The sequence below is a fragment of the Oreochromis aureus genome, linkage group 7 (genome assembly GCF_013358895.1).
Source record: "Oreochromis aureus strain Israel breed Guangdong linkage group 7, ZZ_aureus, whole genome shotgun sequence".
Taxonomy (NCBI): Eukaryota; Metazoa; Chordata; class Actinopteri; order Cichliformes; family Cichlidae; genus Oreochromis; species Oreochromis aureus.
The window spans coordinates 51,360,445-51,381,850 of record NC_052948.1 but is presented as its reverse complement, the minus strand read 5'-3'; positions in this window follow the sequence as shown (position 1 = coordinate 51,381,850).

The following is a 21,406-nucleotide window of genomic DNA, read 5'->3' as shown; positions in this document are numbered from 1 at the left end:
ACAACAATACAGAGAAAACCCAAATAATCAGATGACCCACTATGAGCACTTGGCGAAAGTGGGAAGGAAAAACTTCCTTTTGACAGGAAGAAAGATCTGGCACAAACAAGACTTAGAGAGGGGCAACCATCTACCATGACTGGTTAGGGTTGACCAGTCATGGTAGATGGTTCGAGCAAAAGGATCGAGCAACTAAAAAGTCCACGTACAGTTTACCTGTTACTGGGCTGAATGCTAATTAAACAAAGTGCCAAGCAGTAAACTCTTTGCACCCATGTTAAACTGTAGGACATATCTGTGTAGATATGTGCAGATACATGTGTGTGTAGAACTACTCTCCACATCCCAAATAATTCTGCTATAGAAATTCACAGGACACAGAGATAAAGGAAAACAGTGGTCTCTATGGGTGTGGTATTTCACCTCACTACAGACAAAGACAGAGACGTGAGGCTCTCACCTCAAATCATACTCATCCAACCCCTTGAAGAGCTTTCTAAATTGGAAAAAGCTACCTCAGCGTACCATCCCCCCGACACTTAGTTGTTTTTTTTTCTTTACTCCTCCAAATGGGCAACCCGGTGAGGAGCTAACAAGTAGATGACACTCTGTCCCAGCAGGTGACACCAGCAGTAACAAAGGCGAATGGGTGAAGAAGTTAAGGGGAGCGATATAGGGAGAGAAGAGGTGGGAGAGTGCTAGGGTGTGAGCACCACAAACAAAACACTCAACCGCTTCCAATTAAGTGGCAGCAGTTGCCAGGGGCCTCTCTGAAGTAGCTGGTTGTTTCATCCAAATATAAAGTCAGCAGTTTTTTTTTTTTCATTTTCTTTTTTTCCGTTTCAGTTCAGCTCAATCTTCGTGCATCGCATTGGATAATATAAAATGATACTCCAAGAACCTACACAAAGCTGAACTGTGAAATATATCTATCTCTATATATAATATATCTATCTCTATATAGAACATACTTTTTGACCTCTTCATTTTTATGAATGAGACACCTTTTGAGGCAAATGCAAACTTTTGAGTAAAAAAAATCTCAGTTCCCAATCATCCACTACGGTTTGGTGCCATCAGTCCCAAAGACAATAAAAGAGACGGACATGCTACCTTCTGTCTTAAATCTGCATTCTTGTTAATGTTCTTGTTAAAGCCAACTCCTCTGGTTGCAACAGACTTATGATTGCATAGAAGTCTATGGAAAAACAACCCTTGGCCCTCTTGCTCTGTGACCTCTGCTGACTCTGATGACCTGGCTCTGCGTGGGATCTTTTTCTTTTTTTAGAATTCACCCAGTTAAATTGATTATGCATTGTTATGGGTGGGCCGACCTTGATTGATAGGTAGTTGCTCACCAGGTAACTAATCAGTAAATTCCTCAAACACAAGTCATCAGTCAGTCCCTTCACAGTCAGATCCACCCTTTGTCCCTTCAGGCTCTGTTTCTTTAGTATAGGCCATGACGCATCATGGTAGGCCTCTCGTGTCTCTTGTATGGCGGCTTATCTGAAGAGGTTACGTATGTTTTGGTGCCTTTTGGAAGACAGCCCTAAAGCCTTTCAGACATATGTAACTGATTTTGTCAGACGGGGCCCCGCATGGGGATTGGAGAAAAATGATGTAGTGCGGTGAAGTCAGGTTGTAGAGAAGCTGGTTCAAGTATGATTCATAATGTTTTGTAGCTGATGTATTGGTGTGACTAATTCAGCTCTGGGAGTCTATTTTGTTGATAACAGATCAGCTCTTACAGTATATTTCTCTCTTAATCGCCCCCATGCTATCTTTGTTATGCTTTACAGACTTACTTATAGGCAATTCTGCGAGACGCAGATGTTTTTTGTTTTTTTTTAAATCAGTGATCTATGAATCTTTACAAGTAAACACATTCCTGCTGAAACACTGTGTTCAGAACCATTGTTATCTGTCATTCTCTGTTGGTTTTGGAGGGGTTTTGTGATTATCTGATTAAAATATCACAACAGAAACTTCCTCACTGTGACAGATGACAGTATTACTACTTTAAATGAGAAGCGCGGTAATGTATGAAAATATATTTATTAGCTGAGGGTGTAAATGAGATATCTGGTTCTCTAATATGAATTGGCTGCAGCCAAGAGATTCGTTTTTTGTACTCTTAGCCAAAGGAAAAAGAACAGCTGGCAGTCTTCTGATGGTTAGCTAAGCATAAGATTACATCTCCACGTCTGCATTTCAGTATTTTCTCACTGTTTATGTTAGGGATGCACCGATCCCGATACTGGTATCGGGTATCGGGGCCGATACTGTAAAATGTGTGCGTACTCGTACTCGTAAAAGTTAACCGATACCATGAACCGATCCTTATGTAGCCCGGATGGGAATTTGGGAGTAGATAATCATAATTCCCATGGACTTGAACGCCACATAAGGTGTTCACAGTTCACAGAAGAGAACGGCATGGAGAGATGCACGAGGTTAGCTGAACCAAAGTGAGAGACTCGGCTAGTTTTACTGAGGTTAACTTGCACAAAAGAGTGTGTGACTAGAAAGCTAACCGTGTGAGAGGTTCGCAACAGAGTGTGGGTGAAGTGACTTTTTGTTTCAACGGTCGCACCACCATCCGTGGAAAACTGTGTTTCCAGCCATGACCGCCGAGGCTAAAGGCTAGCCCGGACTGCTTGGCTGCGCCACGGAGGCAGCTGCTATGGACTGTCGGAGAGCTGGACAGTGACTGGCTAACGCGCTGTAGCAGAGACAGCATCGGGTCCGCAGGGAGTGGATTTAGTGTGGGACTGGTGAACGGCGACCTACCGAGCAACGGAACTGTAAGTCAGACTTTTGTGCTCTTACTGGGAGAGAGAGGATTTTTCTCCATCGTCCGGCGTGAGCAGCAAACAGGCCTGCAACAAGTGTGAATGTGAGTGTGTGGGGCCCATGTGTGAATATTGTATGTTTAGTGGATTTATATAACGTGTTTTGGAGTGTATATTAGTGAGTCACTTACCAAAAGGTGATAACATAAGTTGGGTTGTTTAATATAATTTGAAAGGGAATTATGTCATTTATACAGTGTATTTCATTTGGTTAAGGAATTGGAATATCATTTGAGTTTAAAAAGGGATGTGTTGTACAGTATTTGTCTCTGCCCTTACGTTCAGTAAACGCTTCGCTTTGTGTTAAAGAGTTGTGTGGGGTCGCTTTACTACCGGTTAAGTTTAACTTGTGTGTGGTAGAAGTATCGGTTTTTGTACTCGGTATCGGCAAGTACTCAGATCCAAGTATCGGTATCGGATCGGTTTGAAAAAATTGGTATCGTTGCATCCCTAGTTTATGTATGTATGGATTTCTTGTGATTTTATTCACACACACACCCCACCCCTCCACCACCACCACAAAAATGTTCCTGTGCTTGATTTAATGTTTGCATTTGTTCCTCTTGATTTAAACCTAATGGGTTTGTTTGTTTTTTTAACCTCCTGCAGACAAAAAAAAATGTCATCAATTTGAATTTTTCACAGAAACGATGATGAGTTTGGGCTCGTCTTACATCAAAACTTTTGACAACTTGTCCAACATTTTGCGGGGGGTAAAATGCAAATTGCACATTTGTCTCCGAGTAGACTCGCGGCATGACAAGTTTTTTTTTCTAAACTGAATAAACATTGTATTCTGTTATAACTCATAAACTGTTGACGCGTATGAATTTGTACACAATGCCAATTTGTGGCTCTCACTTTGTTCCAATATTGATTGTCTGCCCAGCAGCGGCACTTTTCCTTTTGCACTCAGTTTGATAAATAACCAGATGCTGTGCGACGCTGTTGATGTGATATTATCTTCGTATATATTTGCAAACTTTTAATAGTAATACCATTTAATTTGTGTTATAAATGATCGATCTCGTACTCATGCGCTGCAGTCCACTTTTATTTAATTTCACTCGCTATCCTGTATTTTTTGTAACTGCGAGCAGGAATTAGTAATAATTTCAACACCAAACAACGAATTAAAAAACAAATGACAATAAGCCGCTCAGCCCACAGTGCTGCAGGATGAGTCATTTTAGACCATTATTTCTTCTCAGCAGAAGACTTCCAGTAATGAGTAAACAAGGCATTATGTTACTGGGTCTTTTCTCAGAGGCTTGAGTCCCAGGCACAGCAGAGTGATGCAAAAACCAACCGTGCTTATTGTTATTCACCGTTGAGTTTTTATTTCTGGGGAGAATTGCAGTAGTTTCTCTGTATTCAAATGTGGTGAGAATGGTTTCAAAGCTTGGGGAAATGCAGTGGAAATCTCATTACAGTGTACACATGCTGGAAAAAGTGTTGGCTCCGGGGCAAATTAAACGCCTTCTCCTGAATCGCAATAGGCTTGTTAGGATTTTAGTGTGGAAATCTAGCGCGGGGGTGGGGTGGGAGGAGAAATAGGTTGGCAAACAGTTGTGCCGCTACCTGACTGCTTTAACAAGCAGGGTTAAACTGTAACTTGTGGTCTTATGTGGCCCTTTCAGACGCATCTACACAAGCTGATTTGCATTAGACGTGACTGCTGGTATTTCCATCACTGGACAAGCCAGCAGCCTGAGGCACATTGGCAGGTGACTGTGTGTAACAGATAAACACTGATTTATATTTGGGTCAGTTGTGTACCATCATTTCTGTTATTTGTCCAACATGTTCAGGAAAGTATCCTGAATGTGATGCATATTTAAATCTGTCAGGCCAGTTAGATGGTAGCTCAAACAACAAAATGACTGTAATCGAAGTGTGGTAGAGAAAGTGTGCCATGCTAGATCCACCTTAAGAGCCTGGAAAGTAGAAACAACTGCTTATACTATCAGCCAGTACAAGAGCCATCCGCAGCAAGGATAGTTACTATGTAATTATAAATAATTCAATTCAATTCATAAATAAATCATTTAAACTGTATGAATTTTACTCTGGTTCTAATAACATAGTGAGGTAAAGGGCAGAATACACAGAGCATTGCAGTATGTTGTGTATGGGGCTGAATAACTGCAGACAAGTCAGGGTGTCCACGCTGGCCTCTGTCAATCACCAAAGGTGTAAACAACGGGCACATGAGCATCAGAACTGGAGCACAGCAATGGAAGAAGGTGACCTGGTCTGATTAATCATATTTGCTTTTAAATCACATGGATGGCAGGTACGTGTGCATTTCTTACCTAGGGAACAGCAGACACCAGGATGAACCATGGGAAGAAAGCAAGCTGGAGGAGGCAGTCTGCTGGGAAACACTGGGTCCTGCCATCCCTGTGGATGTTACGTTGACACCCATCACCTACCTAAGCCCTATTGAAGACCTTGGAAACTTTACTTCCCGATAGCTGTGGCCTCTTTCAGCAAACTTAATCTTGTTATGCTTGCATGATGCCAATAAAGAACGTTAAATCTTGAAATGTGACCTGCTCTCTGACACTCTAGGAAAAGGGCTTTAACAAAGATATTTGTGGTTTTTAATGCAACCATTGATATGTTAATACTTAAAATACTGCTAAATATTTTTTCAGGTTTTAAGTACTTATGACAGGACCTAAATGTATTTATTGTTATGTGCCTAAATTAATTCAACATATTTGTGATGAAAAGTGTTGATTCTAAGTGAAGCAAGTGAAGCAATATTTTAGTTTATTTTAGCTTCCATGAACTTCAGTTTTAGTTCAGTCACTGCTCATGTCTGAATAAAGGCAAGCTGGTCAGATGAAATGTACTGTGTACAGAGTAATGTGTTCATTTCTGCAGCCAAAGCAAAATAGGAAAGGCTCTGATTTCAAGGTCGATTAAAATTCCAGTGTGACTTCACAGAAAGTGGCTGTCATTTTGGTGTAACCTACGAGCCATAGTGTTTTAAAATGGTTTCACAACCTGATGATAAAAACCTATGAGGATTACAGCCTTCAGGTTTTGGCTCCAGGACATCCGATGACACAAAAAAATATTTTCTCTCTGTGCTCAGATACAGGAAAGGAAAAGCCTCAAAGTAAATGAGCTGCCTGAGGGAACAGCCCTATAAGTATTGAACAGTGACCTTGAGTGATCTGGAAGACAGTGAAGCAGCTCCATCACTAATGGTCCACTGCATAGCCAGTGCCAAAGAGGGCCAAAGTGGTGACTTATTAGCAGGTCAGCATTACTTAAAGCTTGCTAATGGAGAGGAGAGGAGAGGAGAGGAGAGGAGAAGAGAGGAGAAGAGAGGAGGAGCGGAGAGGAAAGCTTATGACTGGCTGTTATGATTATAGTAATAAGGTATTTTGTCATCCTTGCTGTCATGTTTTTCCCATGTGTTATAGGCTGCCCATCTACAGCAGACGAGCAGTATCTGAAAGACATGCCCTTAAGAAACAGGAAAATATCCATCAAAGGCGTGACACAGGACCTGAGAGATGCATCTGGCCCTTCAGCTGATACAGCTACTCCTCACTGAAGCCTCATCAGAAATGGTCTTAGTGGATGAGTAGCTGTCAAGAAGGTATTCTTATGGAAGGGTAACAGGAAGAACAGGCTGAGGTATGCCAAATTACAGAAGACTGGAATGAAAATACTTGGAAACAGATTTTATGTGCAAACATACAACCATACAAAATCTTTGCACTTATTTTCCATTATCCTAGCAAAATATAATGGAACGAGAAATAGGTGTTTTTTCTACTATTTTTTATATTAATTTTTCCTTCTATGACCTTATACCTGAAAAAACAACCTTGCAATACTTTTTATTATTCATGTCAGTTTCTATCAGTTTGAAAATACATTCAGTTAACACCTCATTTCCTTTTCTGAAAAAATTAGGTATTTAATTAGCCCAGTAATTATTTCAGCATGATAGTTTTTTGTTTGTTTTTTCATGGTGGTGATTTGCAAACGGTGTGAGGTGAGGTCAAGAGTTTACAGTCTGTGTGGGAGAGGATGGTATGCAGTTCTTTGGGAAGAATTGTTCCAGCTGATTAGTCATAAGGGAGTAGGGGGGTTGTGCTCCCTGTATGTAATGTAATAGATGGAGATTTCCTGCTGCTGCTTTCACAGAAAAGTCGAGATGAGTTTAAAGTTGAAAAGTGGGCCAGTGTCTCTTGAGATTTAAATGCAGAAAGAAATAGGGACCACATCTGAATCTGAGGAGGACAGGGTAAAATACAGATATTTGCTCATCATTTACCCATATTTAGTTTCTGGAACACTGCGAACTGCTAAACAGTGACTGCAGGGAGACGCAAAAAATTCAAAGCATGATTATTTGCAGATGAACTCACGCATTTAACAACAGCTAAGGAGATTTTCACATGAGTTTACAAAATCTTTGCCTCCCATCACCACATGAATTGATATGGGTTTTTTGAAAATGATGAGAAATAAAGGTAAGTGTTATACCAGAGATGTCTTCATCTTCCAGCCTCAAATACTGAATTACCTCAAATACTGTCAAGACATTGTCCTTTACAAGAGGGCAGCAAGTGGCAGCTCATGGCCTTTTCATGTAAAGAACGTTTTTAAGCAGTTTTGTATCCTAGGAGAAATTTGAAGTTTTTACCTCTCTGTTTTATCTCCAATAGCTTATCCAACAAGCTAGCTGCACCTCCCGCTTTATTCCCTTGATGCTAGCTAAGCTAGTTATCTAAGCTAGCTGTAGCTACATATTTATAGCACACATACAAGAGCGTTATTAATTAAACAAATTTACAATAGTCTTTAATTTGGCCCGCTAAAGTGGGGTGTGAAGGTGGAGTGAAGGGTTTTCTCATTCTGTGATCTTCAACCAGCTTAAACATATCACACATGAGGAAAATTACAGCTGAGGAAGAAATGGTTGGGCGGACAGTGAGAAATGAGAGGCAGGGTGGCGGATATAGCTCCGGAGAAGATAAATTTGTGGGAAACAAGCAAAATAAGCAAGATAACAAGACATTCTTTCAAGCACATTAACCGCGTTAAGCTGCAGTATATCATGTTAGATCCCCCTCAGCTCTTCTGCCTATTAGCGCTGAGGGCCATATGTGTTATCACACTCCAACACACTCTGGCCAAGGTTATACCCCTGCATATTTTATGGCAGCACACTTTCCTCCAGTTTAAACACCCAAGATTAAACACGGACCACTTTTCTGTGGAGACATATGACAGTAGTCAGAAGGTAACACCTGAAGGTGCTGTGCTGTATGAGATAACCGTAATCATAAAACTCTTATCAATGAGCACCTGCACTATGGCTGCTGATTCAGCCTGTTTGTGCTCAGTCTCAGCACTATTGACCGTTTAGAGCTACTTAAATCTTGATCCTTTGTTTGTTGGAGGTGTGGTTTTTTAAATATTGAAGAGTTTATGGTTTACGAATGTGTGATTCAGTCTTCTGAATGACAGTTTAATCTGATGCTGACTAAAGGTTACTTTGACTACCACCTATAGCTTGTTTGTTTTATAGATATAGAACTTGGTAATATATCTGAAGGTGTGAATCCAAGCGGTAGTAAAATTCAATTGTGCCTTAAATGAAACGTAAGTAGAAATACACTGCAGTTTGTCTCAGCATTGTAATCTTAATAGCGATGGCATTCTTGTTTCTAAAACTCACCTTGAGAGTGATAGTTCTCTTCTCCCTCAAAGATTTCTTGTACAGAGGCTTTTCACACTCACGTTTTATCACCGAATATATTAATCATTTGCTGTGCCTAAACTCTTGAGTCACAAAACAAATCCGCTCCTTGCACTTTGTCACATTTGACTCGTCTCTGGATTTCTCTGTTGGCAAGAAAAAAATCGAGGGCAATTATGGCATGCTTTTGAAACATGACAAGACACAAACAATAAAGCACAGGAAGCCATTATTCTATCTCTGGCTGCCAGCAGAATTTAGAATTAAATCTAAAATTGTGGTTATTACTCATCAGGCTCAGCACAGGGAAACCCCTGAGGACATTTCCGATTTGTCATGTCCGTTCACTAATCTGAATATGCTGACTTGACTTAAGAAGAGGCTGTGCTTTTGCACCCTTTACTTTTAAACTCTTCAAGTTGGGGTTTTACATTATTGTTTGAAATGTTTATTTTTTTAAAAAGGAAAATTGCTTATTTGCCCTTCGCCTTTTTTGACCTAATGTACCTGATTTCTGTCATGGACCGGCTGTGTGGCAGGCAGGAAGTGGACCCAAACGCAAACTCACAGGAAAACAGGACTGAACTCAAAATACAGCTTTATTGCTGACAGTAGATAATAGCGATACAAAATAACATGAAACTAAACTGGGAAGTACTAAGGTAACTGACTTACGAGGAAACATACGGAGGGGCACACAGTCATGAGGGAGAACGCGACACAGAACTGAGGGACACGCAGACCTAAATACACAGAGGGTTAACGAGGGGAGTGGGAGCACACGGGGAACACAGGTGACACTGATAATCATAACGAGACAGGGCAGGAGTGAACACAACATGACGGATGCTGACGAGGGACTGTCAAAGCAAAACAGGAAGTGCACAGAGGTTCAGACAGGAGGAGAGAGAGCACGGGGAGAGCACAGACATAACGGGCTGGGGAAAACATGGAATAAAACACAAGGAGAGACGAGGGCTCAGATACACAGAGGGGCACACAGGGGGTAAGAGCCACAAGGGGGAAAACACATAAGGAACAATGTAACGGGGCAGGAACCATGGCCTAAACACAGAACAACATACCAAAAATACGAGAGAACCAAGAATGCTGGGCCAACATGGCCCAGGATCATGACAGATTTCAGTGTGAAGTGTGTTGTACTTACTATTTCAGCAAGGCCACATTCACAGGCACACATTTCAGGCTTCAGCGATCTTTCATCCTGTTTACCTTGAAAAAAAGGTGACGTCATGTGTTGCTCTATTGAACCGATCTGCTCCTTCAGTTTGCTTGTGCTGAAGAGCTGAGAAACGTTAATATTTGGAAGGGTCAGCCAGTTAAACCACATTTATTTAAGTGATCCAGTGCTGCCACTAGTCAGTCTAATCATATTATTGTTTCAGCCTGTCATCTGACATCAAATAAAGGAGAAGTTGATCACTATGTTGAGTAATTATCCTGTTTTACCTGAACATGCAAATTGATGCGTGTACATTTGCATGCAGATTTCCATACAGACAGCAGACATTTGCATTGGGTGCACGTTACTAGATGTGGATGAGGTAATGTTTAACATGAATATCTCAAAAACTATTAAAAGATGAAAGCCTAAATTTTTCACTGGTGCTTCTCGTCATCAAAATAAACCAGAATCTGTAATTTTGGACAGATCAAAAATATTGGCTAGTTAATAATTCATGCTGTCCTACAGAATCCAGTATTTTACACTAATGAGAAACTTCACATTGCAAAAGACAGCTAGTGACAATACAAGTATGTAGTAATAGGATGCAGTTTCTTATTAGTTTGTACTCAAATATAGGACTTTGCTGGAGTGCTGGACTAAAAGGCTTGAGCAAAAGGCCCGTGTTGATTTGAGATCGAATGAACCAACATCAAAGATCAAAGAATTTAGCATGAAAACAAGTGACTGATTGCAGTGGACACTGTTCATTGTTTATAACACTCTTGTATGTTATAACAGTTCACAGCTGGCAGCAGTGCAAGCAAGAGTAGATCATACACCCATTGTACTGCATACTTTGTACCATCGACAACCGACGCTCGCAAGTAGATGGGCTGCCCATGGACTGCCAGCACACTATCACTGCTGAATGATAATTTCAGCATTACAGTGACTGCTGTCTCTGTGATAACATCTTCAAATGTCAGGCACACCTGTCACTGAAGCAACACCTACATGTGAACCCTTCCCGAGGCCTTGCCTTTCTGTATCTCCAAGTTTACTTAGGTCCAAGTGACACAGATTTTATTTCAGAGTGTGAGCATCCATCCAGTTTTTTTCGTCTGCTAGTTTTTTGCTACCGTGCAGACTTTTCCATGGAGATATTATGTAATTAAACACCAACTATGCATGCACCTCAGGCGGCTGACTTCAAACCAACTTAAAAGAAGTATAACAGGAATGATTACTCGACCATGGTGTCTCCAGCTGTCGGTGTCCGCAACAGAGTATGATCAAGGTTTAAAAGAGTATAATTAAGGCTTAGCTCCTGTCACTGGGCTGGTCGACAGGTCAGTAAATAACTTCAGTAGGGGTTTGCAGGGCTGCTTCTAACACAGAGTTAAATGTAAGGTAAAACTTTTATGTTGTCACACAGAGAATGTTCCAGGAGAAGATGGTGTACTGTTACTTTCTTGAGACTTTCGATATGTTTGGATTTGATATAATAGTATCTATGCAGAATGAAAATAACATTCTTCATAAAGCCTGTTTTCCAATTATGGACCTGTTGCTCTTACAAAGAGCTTATGCATACATTCTTTGCACTGTTGTCTACAAGCAAGGAGCAGTGTCAAAAATATGTGGGACAAATGGTCTTCCATGTGCTGTTGTTGGTTCATCAGTCAGAAGACAAGGTAAGTTATAACATACAAAGTGCTAAAGTGGCACAGGTTGTTTGAAACAATGCAAACTATCCTTTGCATTATCTGCACTTTTCATGCTGTGGTGAACTCCGCTGATGCTCTCTTTCCTTTTGAGGCCCCGTTTTTAACCAGTCAGCATTCGGGTCGTGTCATCCCTGTCAGGCTACGCACTGTGGGTCTTTTGGGGGACTACACGCAACCACATCTGCTTAGGTTGCATATCCATAATTGCACCAACTCTAGCCTTATCTTAATCTTAAGATCTTTCTTGTTGCTTTAATCATAGCAGAGTTTTGAAACCTGAAACCATAAAATAGTGTTGGCCAAAAGAGCTCTCCGCAGAACAGCTGTCATACATAACACATGACATAAACACAACTCTTTTTTTAATGTTTGATACACAGTCTTCTTCCAACATTTATGCAGATTTTAACTGTGGCTCAATCAAGAATCTATTGATGAGTATGGATATCCTCCATCTATCCATATCCATAGGTCAACATCCATTGACTAGAATCCAGTATGGAATGATGGATAAGCACACCTATTGATGCCTAGCCATCTATTGATGATACACATTCAATTCAATTCAGTTTTATAGCATCAAATCACAACAACAGTTGCTTCAAGGTGCTTTATACTATAAGTTGAAGACCTGCAATGATATAGAGAAAACCCCAACAATCAGATGACCCCCTGTGAGTAAGCACTTGGCGACAGTGGGAAAGAAAAACTCAGTTTTAACAGGAAGAAACCTCTGTCTGTCGCAGCAGGTTTGGGTGAGGTGTTGGAGACAATAATTTATATCTTAAATTATTAATCAAAAGCCAGAATATATTAGGTTGTACTCCTATCATTTGTTGCCACCTACAAACTATTCTAACCTCATTGTGTCGTCCATTTTACATTCAGTGTTATTTTTCTGCTCATGATACAGCATGACCCATTTCCATCACTGTCTCGGGAATCCACTGAAAGAATATTGCTTCTCTCGTTGTCGAAGGGCAAACTCATTTGGCACTATAATTGAAATTGTCACTTCACTCCATCACATTTAAGTTATTTTTCTTCACAGAGGAAAGAACGAGGGAAGACAAAAAAGCAAGGAAGAGTCTTCTCACTATTCCCCAAAGAGACATTTCCCTCCACATTGAGCATAAACAGATTTGCAGGCTTATGTAGAGAGCGCAAAGTCATGCCCACAGAGAGTGCTGCCAGCACCCATTGCTGTCTGCCTCCCTACAGACTACAGCTAAATCCTCACACTAATCTCCAATTAAAATGGCGATAATAGGTGTTTGCCCAACTCAGTGCCCACCACTGCACCCCAGCTCCATCCTCCCTTCTTCCAACCTCACATCAAATCTGTCACAGGGACACACACGCACACCCACACACACACACACACACACACACATCTACAAAACCCCCGTCAGACTCTTTCCAAAGTGCCCAAAGGATTGACCTAGATTGAGGCCACTTCAAGAACTAATTTCTGCAAACACAAAGGAGGATTAGTGGAGATTAAGATGACAAGGTCTGAGGATTGAGTGGTAGCTGGCATAGGCCAATTATAATTACTGTTCGAACAAAAAGTGGACTGTGGCTAATCCATAGAGGGCTCGTGTTTGGATCTGCTCTGCTCCAAAATTGTTATTTAGCTCATACTTTTGCCAGCAACTGTACCTTAAAAGCTCCACATGGACCACAGCACCGCTGTCCATGTCTCTCCCGACCGCCGAAATCTTCTAAAAACAGCACAGGCTCATTATTCATAAAGGAGCAGCGATTAAATCCTGTGAAAGGATTCGAGATGGGTTGTATTCACAGTGTGACATTTTCTGCCAGGTTATGCTAACTAAATGTTTCATCTTGCTCCTTTCAGCCTCGTGGTTCTGTTTGCCGTCGTGCATTGTTGTGGCCACGCTTCCAGACTATAAACAGGTTGCTGGCAAAGAGCATCTTACCCTGCTTAAGCCAATAATTTCTCCTAACATATTCCATATGTGGATCTACTTTGCTGAAATACACATCTGCTCGGCCAATGTGATTAAGCCCGATCACACATATATTTTCAAATACATCCAGTGTGCACGTTTAAAAGTGGGATTTAAAAAATTTGTGATGAAAATAGGACACTTAGTCCTCTAAAGATCAATCCAGTGCTTTAAGTTAATGTTGTTGCCATTGCTCTGCTCTGAAAAGATGGCTTTTTCATGTTGGTCCTTTTCTGCCCGTCTCCCTTTATCTCCTTTGCTTAGACCAAATGAAGCAAAATGCTAGAGAGGGAAACATGTTTAAGGAGCCCACCCGAAGCAAAGTTTGATGTGACCACTAAAGCTGTCAGTAAAGCCGCGTGATAAAGCTGCTCTGAAATGCCAGACGCTTTTCATCGATTCTGATGCAGAGCTTTGGGTGTTTTGAAAAGTTTTCACAGCACACTGGGGCATTGGGGATTTGGTGTGTGAGCAACTGTGGCCAGCAGAGTGTGTCTGTGGGTGTTTGGAAGTGTGCTCGGGCGCATGTGCGGTTTGCAGTGTTTATGCTCATGTGTGCGTGTGTGGTCCGGTGCAGAACAAGAGCGGACACTCATCGGCGGGGTTGGCGTGCGCAGAGCACATTCGGAACGGGAAAGAGAGGCAGGCTTTCATCTTCATGCGTGCTTGTTGATACCCCAATGGAGACCACATGCCCGAGTCAAGCGAGGAATCCTTTTGTGCGATTAAGACTAAAAGTTTAGGTGTCCCCCACTGTTGGGGCCCTGAGATAAAGCTTCATAGCCCTCATCAGGGGGGCCAGTGGAAGCCAATGAAATCCCTCTAAGGCTCAGATAACAACCTGCCACGAGGGAAGCCAAGCAACGGATAAAACAGTCAAAATCCTAACCAGCTGTCAGACGCCCTGCATTACTCTGCTAATTACAAACTCTGTGGGTTTCCAGATCCCCCCGCGACCACCTCCAACACCCACGGCTGTCCCAGCCTCACCTCTGCTCCATCTGTAAGCGTGGCATTTAATTAAGGAGACTTTCCTAATTGATGAGAAATGCTTCAAACCTGCAGTCTGACTTCAAGTGCTTATAAAAATGCCTGAGAAATTGCAGCTCTGCACACCACTCACGCTCATTCATTAGCTGCGGCTAGGCTACCTTACATCAGCAAACATTCATTTATCAAGCTCATTGTGAGCATACCTCAGTAAACACTGCTTTCTTTTCCTTCAGCTATGTTTTCTTTTCATTGTTGTCTTGATATATATGTATTTTTCCCTCTTAGTCAGGTTGTTTTGGTTTGCAGATTAAGGTCTTAGCCCGGAGTTGTTTGTACAGACATGCCTGTCAGAGTAAAAGCAGAGCTGACCTTTACCTGACAGGTAGTTTCAGAGGATCAGGGAAAGTCTGTCCCCAGAGAACGGTGGGTAATAATGAGTTTAAATCATGTCCGTCCTTGAAGATTGCGGAATTCCAGTCGTTTGGTTCATCAGGAAAGCTGGAGGTGCGCTGTTTTAAGTGGCTGAGAGTAAACAGTTTTGAGCTACTTTTCGATTTTATGCCAATCTTACTTCACTTTAAATGCAGAGGTAAACAGAAAATTCAAAATATTCTTAACAGTGAAACGAGGGATTTGCACCATTTTGGATTGTGAGGCCTAAATTAGAGAGCTAACTAATTGTACCTCTAAACATGCCATTGTACCCTAACCTCTTAATGCAAACCTAACCATGTATTACCTTATACTCAGTCTTCATACTAAAATGTAATTAATTATGTCATGGGGTGTTGCTTTTGTTCCTAAAAGAGGATGCAAGTGATTTATTTAAAGTATGACATTCACTCAGCAGCCACTTTGTAACACACATCTTGCTAATACCAGGTGGACAGATTCAGCAAGGTCTTGAAATAATTCCTTGTGATAGCATCATGCAATAGTTTTAAGGCCGCAGTATACCACAGTAGTCACTTTGCATGCCAGTAATGTCAACACAGCAACATTCATTCATGCTCGGCGTTAAGTAGCCACTGCAATATTCTCCTGAACAGTAGGTGTTGCAAGTTAAAAAATTCCTCCACATCATCTCCCTCTGTATAATCTGTGAATCTCTGTGATGATGTGTCATTGAAGCTGCATTAAAAACTGACATGGTTGAAAGATGCACGACCGGCACAAATGGCATCTTGCGACAGTGGATGTGGCGTTCATTTGGTGTAACTTTGTCTAATGGTGCCATTCGCCTGGCACCACACAGCCTTGTTGTAAGCTGACAGGAGTGGCACTCAGTGTGGTCTTCTGCTACTGAAGAACATTCAGAGATGGTATTCTGCATACCTTTGCTGTAAATAGTGGTTAATTGAGTTACTGTTGCTTTATCACTTCAAAGCTGTCTGTCCAGTCTCCTCTGTCCTCAACATCAATAAGCCATTTTTGCCCAGATCACTGGATATTTCTCTTTCTGACCATTCTATGTAAACACTAAAAAATTGTGCAGATCAGCATTTCCTGAAATACTCACATGAACCCTTCCTGCACCAACAACTATGCCACATTCAAAGTCTGCTTTCAAAATAGCTTTTTTTAACTTGCCCCTGTATTGACAGTGATACTGGAGGTACAGACGGGAACTGTAGGAAAGGATAGAGACATATAGCAAAGGTCAAGCTAGTGGTTTTGTGACATGTGCTCTTTACCATTAAGCCATGAAGCGCCCCATAACTGATTATTTTGAATGCTTTCTGCAGATATACGTCTTGTCAGATTGATATAGGTCAACAGTGACATGCCACCATACTTGTTCCTAATGTTGTCTGTTTGAAAAGGGCAGCTGACGAGGAGTGGAAGAAGAAAACAGTGTGCATTCAGACCCCACCGCCCCTGTTCCCTCCCTTAATTAGAAGGCAAGAGTTAATTGATTGTTTTGGCTTCTCATTCACGTCACAAGGGAATAATGTTTACAGACTTCAGCCTGAGCTATGCTACTTTAAAGTTAAGTGCTTTTACCCCATCAACCCACCTAAACCACCAGGCCCTTCTTCAACTACTCCCCCCCACCCCTTCCTTTCCCAACCTCAAACCACACCCGAGTGAAAATCCATATAACAGCAGAAATTGCAGGGCAAATGCCTTTGAGCCACACTGATTAAAAGACCCACCAACCCCATTTCAAAGACGACATAAACAATGTTAGGAGCACGCTGCCTGCAGTAACTCACCCCAAACTGTTATTACATCTTATGAAGTAGTTCGGCATTTCATCTTTCTGTGGTTTTCAGCACTGAGATAAGCCTGAGAAAGCTGAGGTAAGCTAAGTGGCCTTAAAAGCATCCCTGAGCGGTTAATAAGTATGTACTAATGACTCCCAAACACATCTTATCAACATAAAAAGGCCTGATAAAGCGCCAGCATAACCAGAGGGTGAAGCGGTGTTTTGATTCGTAGGCTCGTAAATCTGCAGCTGTCAGAAAAAAAGGAGTGTAGGTGTTCATGACACTTGCAACATGCAGTTATTGAGCTGTGGTAGAAACACAGTCTTATCTACGGCCTCACCTAAGTACAACTTCATCTCCTGATTGTGTCCTTTTCAAAACCATTAAACCATAACTAAAGAGCCTTGTGTTTTCACCATCTACGCCATCTAAATTGCTTCTGTCTCACAGCTTTGAAGCAGCGTGATGTGTTTAAGATCCAGCAGAGGAGGATTTAGGAAGGGTCACGGGTGCTTCTGTCAAGAGATATGGTGTCTCAGTGACAATTCAGATAAGATTCCAATAGATTGGTTGCTCAGTTTTTCTCAAGCTCCCATGGGAGGTGCAAGTGAGTGTGTCATTACACATGATACATGTGCTCTGTCCCAGAAGGCATTTTCTCCCGTACACAGTCATTGGAACAGCAGCAGCTGTGAATGAATGAATCTTCTGTAGCATCACAAACCACTCGATCCAATAACATTTGGAAAGTCTAGAAAAGGTGATTTTATTTCATCACGTGCAGGAATGTCAGCTGGTGGAAGTCTTGGACTGGAAAATGATATTGTATGGAGGATAGGTCCTGTTAAAACATTGCCAAATATTGATTAGTTGGTGTGTCCACATTGAAAAATCCTAGCAACTCCTGAATCAAAATGTATATGTGCCATTTAGGGGATCCAAATGGACTGCTTAGCATTGTCGTGTCACAGAATAGAAGGTTTGACCTTTCCTCCCACAGTTCAAAGATGTGCATGTTAAGTTAATAAGTGATTCTATTAGGCTGTAGGTGTGGATGGGTGAGCGTGCGGTCGTTGTTCTCTCTGTGCTGACCCTTTCATGTCCAGCCTTTTGCACTCAAATAAGCTCCGGCAACTGACACCTCATGACCCCGAAGTTGGATAAGCGGTTAAAAAAATGGATGGATGGATCCCCTGACCTTTCCCTTTGCAGCACCACGAGGTTGACATTTATGTTATTGAGTGAAATGTCTCAGTCAATAGATTTAACAATTTATGCCCCCTCCAGGTGAGTTCTTATTTTTTGTCCAGTGATTTATGTTCAAATGACTGGAAATATTAAACCTGCTGTATGTTAACATTGTCACTCAACGTACCAGCCTTAACAATTTGTTTAAAGATTTGGTGTAAGTTATGTGCATTTTCACTACGCAGCCAACAGTAGGGACAGTAGGCAAAACTATAAACCAGGCATAACCATAAACCTGATTAATAATTGTGTGTATTGTGTATAAACCAGGGTATAAATGGGGCCTTCTTCAAGTCAGATGTTGGAACTAATTGTTGATTCTGAAATGACTACAGGCGCAAATGTGGTGGGCGAGTGGTTGTCTGTGTCAGTTTTTACACAGAGAGGCACTATATGAAGGTGGGGCTCACTGTCTCTACCAATCAGATGTTCAGTGGTTCCATCCTGAACCAGTTTGGGGCGAGTTTCCCCCGATGCATCCATCAGAGTGTAAGTGTAACTACTAGTCAAGGTGCACACTTATATGAAGAATATGCTTTGAGTCCTGATATATAGGAGTAACAATCCATTAACCATTTCTGGGGCTAAGACAATGGATGGATGAATGGATGTGCTGTGGATGTGCTGTGCTGTGCTAAGCTAAGCTAAGCTAGCTGGTAGTAAGTAACTGAACTTAGCACAAAGATAGAAAACAAGATGAAAATGCTAGCCTGCCTCTGTCCGATAAAAAATAAAATAAAATAAAATAAAATAAAATAAAATAAAAACACCAACAGCACTTCTAAAGCTCACTAACTAACACATTTAATAGTAGCCTAGTTCTAAAGTCTTCCAAAATCAAACAAAACCAGGAGCCGGGCAGCTCTTGCTGAACACTACTTTATTGAACAAGTCACTTAACAACAACTTCTTCTTCCTGTGAGTCATGGTGTTCAGCTCACGTGTTACATTTATTGACAGGCACAACAACAACGGGCACCTTCCCTTCTTTTTTATGAAGCAATACTTTAACAAACTAAGTTTGCTGTCTAAATTTGCACTTGGACTGAGAGGTGAACAAAACCAAGGTCAGTCATGCATTAGTAGCTCCCTTGTGTTCTTTTAATTAAAGCACTTTTCTTAATGTCCTCATCTCACTTCAGGTGATGTAAAGCAGTAAATTAGCTTGTGGCTGCAAAGCACCATAATCAGCAGGATGTCTTTCCAGGGATACCCACAAAATTTGAAGGACGGGGTCAGTGGGATTATCCTTCGGGGAGGCTACATTAATGACACAAGCAAGAGACAAAAGCACAGGGCAAAAGATAAATAAATAAAAGAATAAGAAGCAGAGTCATTGTGGATTAGCAGAGACTTCCTCAGACTTATTTACTGCCCATCCATTTTCATTCAGCTTTCTCACAACAATGCAAGAGCCATGCTGTGAAGGATAAATAAAACTAACAAAGATGTTTTAAATGAACTGGAATAAACTCGTTTTTTAAAAAAAGGCAAAAACAAACATGTAATGGAAATTTGAATTACTAGAGACAAACGGCAATGAAGCCAAAACCGTAGAACATCTCTGCAGGCATTCCTGTCTGCAGTTAAAAGGAAGCCTTGATAAAGGTTACAGGAAGGTTTTGAAAGTCTTCTGTGATCTGAGCCTTGCATGGCCTTTTCTTTAGCAGTTTATCATTTTTCTTTTTTTTTCCTGCCCGTTATGTTATCTCCTGAGTCTGCTTTGTGGTCTAGATAAGCAGCATCTGCTGAAGGGCTTTTGAAAGTAAATTAAACTTCACTGAAGGACACAGAAAACAACAAGGTTCAAAAGAAATACCAAAACATTTCAATGTCGCCATTGCATTTTCAAGCAATCTAGAAAATGTAACATAACATTTCTAAAGGAAACCTGATGTACTTGTCCTATGAAGTTATTTTAGAGGGTACGTTGAAAACTTTTTAAGTTTTAAAGTGAAAGATTAACTTTGTCATGTGGATTTTTTTTTCTGCTATAAGCTTCATTTTGGGACATGTGACAGTGGCACACTGGCCCCTGACACAGTCCCCTTGCCTGAGGCAGATTGGTCTTCAGCTGCCTGGCTGAATGCTGATGTAACTCATAGGTCAGAGCGAGCACAGTCCAGTGGAAGGCTCTCCCATTTTGAAAACATTCCTGGCATGATCACAGTGTCTGTCTGGGGTGGTTTAAACCAGCTCCACCCTGAATGGCATGAAAATTTCGTGGGTGGGCAAAACCAAAGAAGCTTCCAGCTTTGTGTCCATGTACCTGAACCTCCGCTCAGCTGATGAAATCCTCCGAAATCCTCAGGGAAAGGTTTCAGGTTGTGGATCTGTGTAGCGTGTTATGGTTGGTTTCCAGGACTGTAAAATCAACATAAATAACTAACTGTGGCTCAACTATTTCCCAAGTTTCGCTTACTTTCAATAATATATTTTGTGTACTTCTGCAGTATTGTGAGCCGCAGTTTTAGATTAAAAACTATGATGAACACTTATAGGTCCTTTAATACTTTCATTTTAAAATATTTAGTCTCCGTATACAGCATGCTCAACCATTAGTGTTTTTATTCTATGGCAGGGAAGCCAAACTCATTTACCTCGTGGACCACCTACAGCCCACTTTGATCTTAAGTGGGCTGGACCAGTGAAATTACATGATAATGTGCGTGTGTAAAATTACACACAAAGTTCTGGTAGCACAGAGTGTCCTGTAGTTATAAAATCATAAAATATTAAGGTTTTGTTAATTTACAGAAAATGTCCTCTTTTTAGTATGCTTCCTCTGTGCTAGTAATAAATTTTATATTAATTTATTGCTTTCATGTAGTATAGAAATCCTTCGTATTTTCCAAAGCCATCCACTGGGCTAACTGAGTCTTTGCCGGGTCGATTCTGGCCCCCTAGGCCTTATGCCTGACACTGCTGCTCTGTGGCATGTCATCCTGATATTGTATTTATGGCTTTAGATTGAAGAGAATATGCCCATTTAACTCTCAGAATCCTTCCCCCTACTGTGAGCATAGTACTAATCTGACATAGTATGCTGTAATTTCTTTGTACCATGGAGCTTTATTGTTTCCAAAGGCAATTAAAAACATCATTTGCCAAATGTTTGCCCTCATTCTGAGGCCATCTCACATACACAGTGCCACTGCTGGAAATACTCAGCAGTGCATCACATGTGTGCTCATAAACAACTGAAAAAAGTCACCGACATAAAATGCACTCTGACTCATGCTTGCAGTAAAGTTCAAAACTACAGTGCCCATCAGTTTAGAGAAATGGAAGAATCCAAAAATAAAATGAAACTATATATTTGTATATGTATTTGTATTTTCTATAGGAACCAAAGGTCTTGGAGTTGAGTACCCCAGACAAACCAGTACTGTGAGACTTATGCACTGTTTGTTTTGGCCTTCTAATGCAAAATGAATGAAATACAATGATACCATATAGCTACGTAATTATATTTAA